Source organism: Ranitomeya variabilis, chromosome 8 (genome assembly GCF_051348905.1).
Source record: "Ranitomeya variabilis isolate aRanVar5 chromosome 8, aRanVar5.hap1, whole genome shotgun sequence".
Taxonomy (NCBI): Eukaryota; Metazoa; Chordata; class Amphibia; order Anura; family Dendrobatidae; genus Ranitomeya; species Ranitomeya variabilis.
In genome coordinates, this window is record NC_135239.1 from 68,266,949 (window position 1) to 68,280,465 (window position 13,517).

At 45.7% G+C, this 13,517-nt stretch overlaps 1 long non-coding RNA gene across 2 annotated transcripts in view; it reads left to right on the forward strand.

Annotated features, from left to right (window-relative positions):
• Positions 1-415: 415 nt before the first annotated feature.
• LOC143788477 (uncharacterized) overlaps positions 416-13,517 on the forward strand; it is a 30,707-nt gene continuing 17,605 nt past the window's right edge. For both annotated transcript variants that reach the window (XR_013218641.1, XR_013218642.1), the window contains exons 1-6: positions 416-697; positions 791-858; positions 1,025-1,163; positions 3,829-4,000; positions 5,739-5,797; positions 6,160-6,246. This is a non-coding gene — a long non-coding RNA (uncharacterized LOC143788477). The remainder of the gene's footprint in view (positions 698-790; positions 859-1,024; positions 1,164-3,828; positions 4,001-5,738; positions 5,798-6,159; positions 6,247-13,517) is intronic.

Sequence of the window (13,517 nt, forward strand, 5' to 3'; positions counted from 1 at the left end):
GCTGGTCGTTTTTAGTATTTGGTGAACATGGTAAAAAAAAAACCACACAATTGTGGAATTGCACTATTTTTGCAATTTCACCATACTTGGAATCTTTTTCCATTTTCCAGTACATTATATGGTAAAATCAATGATGTCATTCAAAAGTACAACTGGTCCCACAAAAACCAAGCCCTCACACAGCCATATTGATATAAAAAATAATGGCTCTGGGAAGAAGATGAGCAAAAAATAGAAATGTAAAAATGGAAAATGGCCCGGGTGGGTGAAGGGGTTAATATATAATAGAATTGACATCACTGGTTCGATTGCTTTAGAGCAGAGAGAACAGATTTCAACCAGTTTAGACTCACCAGCTGTTCTACTGCGACATCACTAAGCTCTGATGACATCACCACTGGGTTCTAAACTGGCACCAACATTCCGACAGTCTCATTTTCTGTGCATACAGAAGGCGTTCACAAGCAGCTTCGTTTGTTAACACAAAACTTCATTCTATTTTCTTCATTTTGTTTGATTTTTTATTTTCTTCATTTTATTTAATTTGTTTATTCTCATTTTATTTGTTGTTCATTTTTCCTCCACTGATGGAGTTGAAAGGCCTACAACTTCTCCCAATACTGTTAGTATTGTGGACAACAGCTGGCCTGGTAATATCATATACGCTTAGATATCTAAGAATCTATACTGGCGTCAGGTAAGTGGAATACAATGTTCAAAGGTATTAATGAATTTAGGTGCAATATGATAGAATAATGTAACATTCACAATATTTTGTATTTTTTTGCAGTTTGCTGGGGAGCTACTTCCCCAGATCCCCTTTCCTAATTGTCACCATGGTTGTATGTGCGATACTATGTAAGTAGAACTGAATTTCATAGACATAGGCATATATTTTGGATTTTTTTTGTGCTCGTGCCACTTTCTTTCCTCCCTATCAGATGTGATGATATGTGGTCTTACATGTTCTCGTTTATGACTCCTGTTTTGGGTCTGAACCAATCGTTTTTGTTTGTTGTTTCAGCCTCTGTCATGGCACTTATTGTATATAAGTACCAGATGCTCCATCCAGAGATTCCAAACACAACACCTGGTACCAGAGGGGACTCCTGGCCATCGGACTCACCGCCTGCCTTGGATTGACCATCACTGTCCTAACTCTGGTTAGTAAATAATAAAAATAACTTTAAAAGAACAGTTATTTAATGCAAAGAATCAGATTTGTTAGGTAAAATGTTTGCATTGGATTGGTTTGCTTCTTAAGGACCATTCAATTCAAACTTCCTGATTTAGGTGTTTTAGTATTTCAGTGACATTTAAAAACTGACTGGTTGCTATGGTAGCTATAGGGGTGCAGAGTTTTAACCCTGTCCCAAAGTGAGACGTACATGTATACTCTGCAGTGCGTACATGTGTGTGTATTTCAGGGCTGAATAAGTGTGTAGCAGGGCTGAGTGTGTAGCAGGGCTGAGTGTGTAGCAGGGCTGAGTGTGTAGCAGGGCTGAGTGTGTAGCAGGGCTGAGTGTGTAGCAGAGCTGAGTGTGTAGCAGGGCTGAGTGTGTAGCAGGGCTGAGTGTGTAGCAGGGCTGAGTGTGTAGCAGGGCTGAGTGTGTAGCAGGGCTGAGTGTGTAGCAGGGCTGAGTGTGTAGCAGGGCTGAGTGTGTGTCAATCAATGATGATTGGGTGTATGGCAGAGCTAAGAGTATAGTAGAGATGAGTGACAATATAGCAAAGATGTCTGTTTGATACTGTATACTGTTCCAGCATTATACCTTGTGGGGGGGCATCATATTGCGTGATGGGGGTTCTGTGGGGGCATCATACAGTGTTTTTGGAATTTGTAGAGAGCATCATACTGAGTGCAGGGGTTTATGATGGCATCATACTGTGAGAATAGGGAGGGCATCATAGAGTGTAGTGAGAAAGTTTGTGGGGGCATTGTGAGCAGGTTGTGGGATACAGTAACAGACAACAGACAGAGCAAAAGTTAACTTGGCTTCCTGGAACAGGGGTATACTTCATGCAGGGAGGAGGTAGGGTAAAACTGGGGTTTAACAGTTTGGTATACGGTGTGGGGTAAAGTGGATAATGGAGATAACAACAGTTCTCAAGAGTTAACTTATCAGTCTGATGGCTTCCTGACTGAAGAGTCTACAATAGGTACAGTGGTCAGCGCGGGATGGATCCGGTATTGTCCTGTACGTGTCCTTGAGTCGAATCCCCATGGCAGCAGCTTATCGTCGACGTCTTTAACTGGCTCCTTGGTGTGGGGTATGCTGCACAGGGTGCAACACAGTCCTCAACACTAATGGAGCCTAACGTAGCACGGGAGATGTATACCGGGGGTTGAGCGCACAGTTGTTGATGAGTCACCCGGTCTTTCCTAGGCGGTGCGCGTATGTTAAGGCCCCGTCTCACATAGCGAGATCGCTAGCGAGATCGCTGCTGAGTCACAAGTTTTGTGACGCAACAGCGACCTCCATAGCGATCTCGCTATGTGTGACACGTACCAGCGATCAGGCCCCTGCTGCGAGATCGCTGGTCGTGTCGGAATGGCCTGGACCTTTTTTTGGTCGTTGAGGCCCCGCTGACATTGCTGAATCGGTGTGTGTGACACCGATCCAGCGATGTCTTCACTGGTAACCAGGGTAAACATCGGGTTACTAAGCGCAGGGCCGCGCTTAGTAACCCGATGTTTACCCTGGTTACCAGCGTAAATGTAAAAAAAAACAAACAGTACATACTCGCCTTTCAGTGTCCAGGTCCCTTGCCGTCTGCTTCCTGCTCTCACTGACTGCCGGCCGTACAGTGAGAAATGAGAGCACAGCAGTGACGTCACCGCTGCGCTCTGCTCTCGCTGTACGGCCGGATCTCAGTCAGAGCAGGAAGCAGACGGCAAGGGACCTGGACACCGAAAGGCGAGTATGTACTGTTTGTTTTTTTTGGTAACCAGGGTAAACATCGGGTTACTAAGCGCGGCCCTGCGCTTAGTAACCCGATGTTTACCCTGGTTACCCGGGTGCTGCAGGGGGACTTCGGCATCGTTGAAGACAGTTTCAACGATGCCGAAGTCGTTCCCCTGATCGTTGGTCGCTGGGGAGAGCGGTCTGTGTGACAGCTCCCCAGCGACCACACAGCGACTTACCAACGATCACGGCCAGGTCATATCGCTGGTCGTGATCGTTGGTAAATCGCTTAGTGAGACGGGGCCTTTACTCACAGGCCCAGAGCGTCTAGCACCTCGGGTCGCAGGAGCCAGCAGGCACACGGCAAGATACTGGTCACAGTATTTGTGAGTTACTGCAGAGAAGCACGAGCGCGTGCCTGTGCTATTCCGGTGCTCAGTAGTCGGAGCACCCTCTTGTCCCTGCCGCGCACTGTCTCTTCCCACCAAGTCTGTCTGCTTATACGTGCGCTCAGGCTTTTTCTTAGTAGCCAAAGGTCATGCAAAGGTCAATCCGGGTCTCTAAGTTCTCCCCCGGACAACAGAGGAGACAGCCCCGACAGTTCCGGACCCGGCACATGACAGGTACCCCCGGTCTGGTACTTCTTCTTACAGCATCATACAGTATGATCGACACTATGGTGGCATTATATTATGTGTGGTACCTTGCTGTATAGGGAGCCCTGTGGGGACAATAAAAGTGGTACAACTTGTTTTAAAAGTTGGTTATGTGGTTTAAGCCCCTAAATGCTTCCAGAATTGTGGGTTTCTGATGGGTCGCAATGGAAGCCATAGATTGCTGCCATTTTTGTCCTCCTGTGAAGCGCTAAGGCTTATGTTTGATTTTCTTTTAATCTAATATACTGTACCTGTTTGTTTTGCAGACAAAATCGCTTCTGATGATTAACCTGCTGGCAGTGACCATAACATATACCTTTGGAGCCATTTACATTCTGTTCCAAGCTATTTGTTTGCTAAGTACATCTTGCAGCTCCAGACATGTTAATGGCGTCAGACTGGTCCTGGCAGTAACATTCAACATTGCGTTACTGTTATGTATCCTTTTTATATAATGCACCTGTACAATGGTATTCTTAGTCAATAGCCACATATCTCCCATGTCCTCCGTCAGGGTAAATGCACACATAATAGAAATGCTGCAGGATACTGTGGGTTCAAAGCATACCCGATTGCAGGGGTGGGCACATAATTATCCCAAAGGGCCACATGACAGACCATGAATGTTGTGGAGGTTGTGGAGGTCCAAACCAATAAACTGAAATTAATTCTGCTCAATATTCATATTAACATATTAATTATGTTATATTAATATTAATTGTATCACTTAATATTGAGCATCATTAAGTATATTGATATCCATCTATATACCCTATGAGCCCACACTTAACCCTCCTATATAATGTATCAGCCCACATATAGCCTCTTATATACAGTATGAGCCCACACATAGCCCCTTATATACAATATTTTGAGTTTTGATATCTAACCGGTTATGGCACGTTTCATGAAAGTGAGTGGGACACATTGTGCGGGAGCAAAGGTGGCTGGCGGGATCTGGACAATCCCAGAGTCTCTACAGTTGGTGGTGATCATCTGCCAGCTGCATTTCCACAGACCTTCAGCTTTGGGCATTAGACATATGCACAATTGCCCTGCATTTACCAGAACTTTCACAATCTTTAGGGTACAAAATTAGGCTGTCTTATGCTAATATGGGGGTGGTTTACATGGGAGGACCCACAGATTTGTGCCCATTCCTGAGCAGGGTTTGGGGGGTGCTACTGAAACATCTATTGTAGATCAACAGTAGTGTTGGTAAGTATACCTATGCCAAGATCATGTGTGATCTGACACTAGTGATCCTCTGAGTAGCATTAAGGCCCCGTCTCACTAAGCGATTTACCAACGATCACGACCAGCGATATGACCTGGCCGTGATCGTTGGTAAGTCGTTGTGTGGTCGCTGGGGAGCTGTCACACAGACCGCTCTCCCCAGCGACCAACGATCAGGGGAACGACTTCGGCATCGTTGAAACTGTCTTCAACGATGCCGAAGTCCCCCTGCAGCACCCGGGTAACCAGGGTAAACATCGGGTTACTAAGCGCAGGGCCGCGCTTAGTAACCCGATGTTTACCCTGGTTACCAAAAAAAACAAACAGTACATACTCGCCTTTCGGTGTCCAGGTCCCTTGCCGTCTGCTTCCTGCTCTGACTGAGATCCGGCCGTACAGCGAGAGCAGAGCGCAGCGGTGACGTCACTGCTGTGCTCTCATTTCTCACTGTACGGCCGGCAGTCAGTGAGAGCAGGAAGCAGACGGCAAGGGACCTGGACACTGAAAGGCGAGTATGTACTGTTTGTTTTTTTTTACATTTACGCTGGTAACCAGGGTAAACATCGGGTTACTAAGCGCGGCCCTGCGCTTAGTAACCCGATGTTTACCCTGGTTACCAGTGAAGACATCGCTGGATCGGTGTCACACACACCGATTCAGCAATGTCAGCGGGGCCTCAACGACCAAAAAAAGGTCCAGGCCATTCCGACACGACCAGCGATCTCGCAGCAGGGGCCTGATCGCTGGTACGTGTCACACATAGCGAGATCGCTATGGAGGTCGCTGTTGCGTCACAAAACTTGTGACTCAGCAGCGATCTCGCTAGCGATCTCGCTATGTGAGACGGGGCCTTTAGTATTGGGTAGGTTTAGTTTAGTCATTAGATAAAGCTCCATAGGTATAGGATGACGTTACTTTTCCTTTATACACCCACATTCAGTTTATTCCATCTCTATGATGCTGCTATTCTCAGTATGTAAAAACCCCAGATGCTCGTTGGTAAGTTTATTTTAATACTGCTATATAATCCATATATGTCTTGTACAGAACTTTTGTATCTAATTTGTGTGACACTGTTTAGTAGCTGCCCGCCGCCACTAGGAGGAGCTCTCTGCATGCAGAATTTTACAGCACCCCATATATGCAGTTAGCTCCTCCTGGTGGTGGCTGCAGGTTGCCACTATTATTTAATTTTTGAAGCTAATAAAACAGATCTTACCAATATAGCTATAATAAAAAATAAAAATGTATTCCTCTAAAACCATTATAAAGCATCCACATTTGTTCCATCCTCCAACCAATAACAAGAATAGCTATGAAGTCCCGTATGTAACTGTATCTACTGTTTTTAAAAATTTTAGATCTTTGATCAAGTTTTAAAATATCTATGGTACATCGCTTTTGGATGTTTTGCGCTGTGTGTGTTAACATTCTATCAAGATTTTCAGGTTAGTTCTCATAAGCTATGTTGATATAGATAATGTATAGTTACTAGTGATGAGTGAACATGCTCGCCACTACTCGTTACTCGCCCGAGTATCACTATGCTCGGTGTACTGGGCGAGCAGCGAGCATTTCCGGGATCATTCAGCGGTAACTGGTGTCTCCACCCAGCATTTTTGGCTGACTTTAGAGACCCAATCACGGTGCAGGGATTTTCTGCCAGGCCATGAAACACCGCAGCCATCTTTGTTGTGGTCGTGCAGTGATTGGCTGGGCTGCACAGCATCATCGCGAGTATAAGAGACCTGGCGCCGCCCTGCTCGCCGCATTCTGTTCCTTTTTCAGCCAGAGTAGGGAGAGCTGGTGTTGAAATAGGGTCAGAATCGTGGTTTTAGAGTTAGTGTAAGGGCTACTTCTCACTTGGGAAAAATAAGTGAGAGTCTCGCATGTTAAAACCAAGCTCTGGCGGCGGCACTCTGGAGCAGAGCGTGCGGCTGCATAGCAACACATGCAAGATCTTGGTTTTAACATGCAAGACTCGCACGTATTTCTCGCAAGTGAGAAGGAGCCCTAAGTCTGCAACTCTTACATCCACAACTCCTGAGAAACCAACAGTCCTTTTTAGAGCTAATTCGTGGGTCCCGATATTACAGCGCTAGGCAGGCAGGGCACAGCATATCCACATCAGTGCAAGGCCTGCAGGCACTGTATGTGCGTCCATTGCTCCCACTGCATCCCTCCCAAAGCTGCATAACTGTCTGCTGCTGCTGCAGCTTCTTTACTATATACCTAGTTGGATTTTTTTTTTTCTTCCAAAGATTCACCCCCCCAAAAAAAAAATATATATACAGTCTGTTCTGTCAGACTGAGGCCCTGACATAGTTTGTCAGGCATACGTAGCATAGTTGTGTGTGCTAGTCTCCTGCCACATTTTTTTTTGTGTTTTAAATTCACCGAAAAAGGGCTCATATATTTGTGTTCTCCAACTTTGGGCATTGTAGGCCAGTGGACCCCTTTTTTTGTTGTCTGTTACTGAAATTATATACAGCACTATTTAGCATAAAAAAATATTAAAAGGGCACATATTTGCCAGTGTGGTACTTCCGTGAGAGCCCTCATATATCTGCATGCTCCAAGTTTGGCCATTGTAGGCCGGGGGACCACTTTTTTTGCTGTCTGTTACTGAAATTATATACAGCACTATTTAGCATTAAAAAAATATATAAAAAGGGCACATATTTGTGTTAGGTGTCGAGTTGCCACCTCTGCACAGGGGAATCTCAAGCTATCTCTGCTGCGGTTTCCTATTCCTCTCCAGCTGCACTGGAACCTGCTCAGCGGAGACATCGGTCCCAGCGTCTGACTCAGGGCTCATTTCCACATGCGAGTCACACGTCCGTATCTCGCATGTGGAAACCAAGCTGTGGAGCCGGCACTGAGGAGCGGAGCGTGCGGCCGCATAGGAACACATGGAGCTGCACAGCTCCGCTCCTGAGTGCCGGCACCAGGGCTTGGTTTCCACAAGTTCCAAAGTTGTGGGACACGTGCCTGTGTAATGCCGGGACGGCACTCCGGTACAAATAGACCCGCATGTTCGGGGCCTCGGGGTGATCCTCGACTCTGCCCTCTCTTTCAAGATACATATCCAAGCCCTTGGCCACTACAACTCAAAAACATTTCCAGGATCCGTACATTCCAAGAAACTGCAAAAATGTTTGCGTACACCCTCATGATCTCCCACCTACACTATTGCAACCTTCTACTCTCTGGCCTCCCCTCTATCACTCTTGCACCACTCCAATCTATCCAAATGTCTGATGCCCGAGTAAAACAACTGTCCCTCTGTTATTCCCCAGCCTCTCCTCTCTGCCAGGCCCTTCATTGCCTTCCATTTGCCCAGAGGCTACAGTTCAAAACCCTAACTATGACAGACAAAGCCTTCCACAACCTGTCTCCATACATCTGCAACATGGTCTCCCAATGTCCGACTGGGTCATGGCTTCCTCTACGCTAATCCAGTGTGCCGTCAGTGAGATGTTCTATCCCTGCCCACATGCACTTGTCCAAGTGTCCGTGTTTAGGTGCACTTTACCTGTAACAGCATTGTAGAGGGCCGGGGTAATGTTGTGGGATATGTGCTTGCTTGTCTAATGTCATGACGGCAGACAGGGAAAAATTGTGGCAGCTGAGTAATGAGTACCTTGTGATGGTAACCACCATAAGGTTACTGAAAGCTTAGGTCTCACACGGGCATAAAATGCAACATTTCGAGTGCAATTAGATGAGAAATGTGTGAATTTAGTACTGTGGCATTGGCTGCTTATTTCCGCTTGCGTTCCAAAGAATGGGGTATGGACAACTGAACGCTGTGCTGGGACAAGGACGTGGGCATGCTTGTTGATGGTGCTAGTTGAGTTTATGTGCAACTGCAGATGCACAGCATGAGGCATCTTTGCATGCACCATGGACCAGGGGATTTGTTTGCAAGCACAACATTGGAAAAAGCAGTGGTATCACCCGCAGACACTGTTCATGGAGCCTTGTGTTCAGCCAACAAAGTCGGGTGCTTTGCTGCCATGTGCCTGATCATGCTTGTGGTGCTGAGGATGGGAGTTTTGCTACCCCTGCTGATGCGGGCCTGGCCATTGGTGCAAATGGCCTTCTTGGGGTTATAGGCATAGTCTTTAAAAAACAACCAGGGTGTTACGGGGACATTCAGTGTCTCCTGTTGTGAGTTCTGCTCTTGGGCTCCTTCCGGTGGTTTTAAGTGGTACTGCTGCTCCTTGGAATTAGCAGTCAGCAGCTGCTTCCACTGATTGTCTTTCTGGCTCGGCTATTTAACCTGGTTCTATCCTTCAGCCTGTGCCAGTTGTCAATGGTTCCTGCTTGGATTCACATCTCTGCTTGGATTTCCCTGATATTCTGACCAGTTCAGCAAAGATAAGTCCTTGCTTTGTTCTTTTGCAGTCCACTTGTTCTGGACTTAATCGTTCTGCACTTTCTATGTTTTTTCTTGTCCAGCTTGCCAGTATGGATTTATTCAGTTAAGCTGGTAGCTCTGGGAAGCAGATTTACCCTCCACACCTTTAGTCAGGTGTGGAGATTTTGTATACTCTGTGGTGGATTTTTCTAGTTTTTTAATACTGACCGCACAGTATTCTGTCCTGTTCTATCTATCTAGCTAGACTGGCCTCCTTTGCTACATCCTGGTTTCATTCTGCGTATGTCATTTCCCTCTCCACTCACAGTCAATATTTGTGGGGGGCTGTCTAATCTGTGGGGAGTTTCTCTGAGGCAAGATAGCTTTCCTGTTTCTATCTTTAGGGGTAGTTAGTCCTCCGGCTGTGACGAGGTGTCTAGGGAGTGACAGAAACATCCCACGGCTACTTCTAGTGTGTGTGTTAAGCTCAGGTAGGCTCAGGTATTGCGGTCAGTACAGGTACCACCTCCTCCAGAGCACGTCCCATGTTGCTCCTAAACCACCAGGTCATAACAGTCTCCCTCTCCCACACCACCTCCTCACCTCGACCACGGTCTTTTCGGTGTTCCCCAAGGCTCAGTTCTAGGACCCCTACTCGTCTCCATCTACACCTTCAGCCTGGGACAGCTGATGTAATGGCATGGTTTGCAATATCATCAGTACACCGATGACATGCAGATCTAACTATCTGTACCTGACATTACGGCCTCACTGACCAAAATCACACATCTTGCCGCTATTTTATCCTTCTTTTATGCTCGCTTTCAAAAAGTGGACATGGACAAAACAGAATACATCATCTTTCAACCATATCAGGCTAAATAGACATGAGAGCTGTGTATGCATCATCCGGTACCACTTTAGTAAGAGGGAAAGTTTTCCCAAGAGAAAATTATTTTCCAGACATTCACGGCCTTTTTATGCACGTTTTTTGCAACTGTGATCTTCATCTTCTTGGTGTGGATGTGGTAAATTAATTTCAAAGTCGTCATCAATACCGTCATCGTCCATATCTTGTAAAGAGGAAATCTGGTGTTTCCCAGGGTCGTGGTTATCTACGCTTAGTGCCATTCCTTTAACAGTGTTCATTACACTACAACAAATAATTTTCGACTGTGACATTTGGATAATATTGGTAATATGTGTGGGTGAAGATAAAGAAGCTTGTGCCACGGGTGTGTTTATAGTTACGGACAGTGCACTCCTCTTTTTTAGAATCAAATCATTTTGTATTCATTTTATGAAAACAGGACCCTTACCCCATAACCAACCCTCCCTCACCCCAGTCCCTTACCCATTATCCAATACAACCAACTGACAACATCACCTCTTGAAAATTGTCCAACAGTACATGTAAAAGTCGCTCCAGAAGCAACTAAACGACCCTCATTCTACTCTGCAATAACTCAGCAGACGCCACGCCTGGGTAATCCATCCATCCGCCCCACACATTTTCAAATTTTGTATTCTGACCTCTCTTGATGTAGATATTCCTTTCCATAAGTAAAATAAAATTAATTTTATTAATAAATTTCTTTTTCCCTGGCAGTTTTTCATCCAACCAGTAAATCGCAATAAGTTTTCTCGCAGCATACAACAATCTTGCAATAATCAACCTTACACATTCATCCGTAGCAATATCATCCATACAACCCAGAAGGCAAGTCAGCGGGTTACACACCACATTTACCCCTGTCACCTCCTGGATCAAGTTAAGCACCTTCACCCAAAAGGGTTGGAGGCGAGCGCACGACCACATCATATGTATCAAATCTGCATCATCCTCAACGCACCTAGGGCATTTTAAGTCACCTCTCAGTCCTGCCTTCCTCATCCATGCCGGGGTACTGTACACCCTATACACAGGTATAACTCCGACACCCTCTTAGCCCCACTCAAGGACACCCTGGGGATGTATTGAAGTATAGACTCCAACTGGGACTCCGACAAAGGACCCACGTCCGCCACCCATTTTTCCTTTAGCCTTAACAGATGTTTCAATAAAAAGATATCCATCAGACCCCTGTACATCAAGGTAATGAACCCCCTCGTACTCCTCTGAGGCCCGATAAGATTCAACAAGCTATCGGACTGCAGAATCACGCGCGACCCCTCCTTTTGACAATTTAAGGCGTATCTCAACTGAAAATATTGAAAGAACATCTTCTGGGACAAAGGAAACTCAGTCCTAAGTGTCTCGAATGTTTTAATAACATCCCCATCAAGCTACTGAGACACAAACCAAATGCCAATGCGCCTCCACTGACTGAACCCCCCCAATCTCATGAGCTCTGCCAACCTAGGATCAAACCAAATCTGCGTATATCTCATAAATTCTGTTACTCCCTTCCAATACTTAATTTTCTGCCAGACTTTCCCCATCATAGCTATTGTTGGGAATTCCTTGGGGTTAATTCTAAATCTGCCTGCTTCCAGAGTGGCTAACAATGTGCCTTTCCCTACCGCATGTTCAATGACTATCCCCGCTTAAGTGCTCTGTTCCGGTTCTCCCCAACCTTCCATATGCTGGCATTGAGATACTATATAGTAAATCCATAGATTGGGGACCGCCAGACCACCCTCATCCTTTGCCCTTTGCAGATGTTCCAATTTGATGCGCGCCAGGCTACCCTTCCAAATTAAGTCCCTAAATAGAGTAATGATCCTATAAAATTTACTCTGAGGCAGCCACACTGGAGCATTATGCAATATGTAGAGGACCTGAGGCATAAGTGTCATTTTGATCAAATTTACTCTTCATGCAACCGACATAAATAGTTTCTTCCAGGCCCCAAATCTTCTGCTAGAACTTCCCAAGCAAGGGAGTCAGGTTGAGCCGCAAATAGTCCTCTATTTTGCCCGAAACCACGATGCCCAGATATTTAAACTCATGTACCACCCTTAAGGGAACCCCAGTGTCTAGTGTCAGAGGAGCCGCCGCGTCCATTGGCAACAACACAGACTTATCCCAATTAATAGATAATCCGGAAAGAGACCCAAATTTTTTAATGCTGTTCATAACAGCCCCCAAAGACTACTGCACATCTTTCATGAACAGTAACACGTCCTCCGCGTACAGGGAAATCTTTTCTTCATAGTTTTCGTATCTAAATCCCTTTATGTCCCTATACCTCCGTATCGCCGCCGCCAAGGGCTCAACAGCCATTGCAAACAAGAGAGGAGACAAGGGGCACCCATGCCGCGTCCCCTATTCAAAGGGAAATCCCTCGACAAGAGCCTATTTACGCATATCCTGGCTCTTGGAGAGGCATATAACAATTGCACCCAAATTATAAATCTCTCGCCAAAACCCATAGCCTTTATAACCACCCACAAATGCCGCCATTCCACACTATCAAAAGCCTTAGTGGCGTATAAAGACACCACAACCCTCTGACCCATATTGTCTGACTTTACCTGCATATTGAGAAACAATCGTCTAAGATTACATGCTGTAGAACTAAACTAAAACCAGACTGATCCCAGTTTATTAGTGTCGTTATCACCTTGTTAAGACGATTAGCCAAGATTTTGGCCAAGATTTTGATATCTATGGTTAATAATGAGATTGGGCGATAAGAAGCCGGATCCGTCGGATCCTTACCCTGTTTTGGCAACACTTCAATTATTGCCTCAGGCATGGACCGCGACAATTCCCCCTCCACCAGACCAGCAGCATACACCTCCAACAAAGCGGGAAGCAATACCTCTTTACATTTTAATTACACCTCCCCTGGGATACCATCCACCCCTGGGGCTTTATCATTAGGCATAAAGACAAGTGCGGCGTCAAGCTCCTCCAAAATCTCTTCAAGAATTCCCTGACAACCGTAGAAAGTCTAGGAAGCTGAACCTCTGCTAGAAAACCATCCACCTCCTCCACCGTTGGTTGTACCAGCGATTTAGAAAGATCCGAATAATACTCCGTCATCACCTCCAAAATTTCCATGCAACCAGTATGCTCAGACCCATCCTTTCCCTTCAAAGCAACTATATATGTGGAGTCTCTCTGTGCCGCCACTATTCTAGAAAGGAGATGACCCGCCTTGTCCCCCTCCTTGTGCACTCCTCTTTAAACATAGTTTTTCACAAGCATTCATAAGTTTGTTTGGTTTTCCTCCAACACTGATCTGCTTTCTATAATTCAGCATATCACGAACATGTTGCACTTTGCCCTTTAAACAGACACATGCGTCTTTTGTTTGCCAACATATTTTTGAACGACTTTTTTTAGGCCGAGTCAAACACGCGCATCTGTTACACCAATCTTCTGATGGGCATGAAATGCATTCTGGT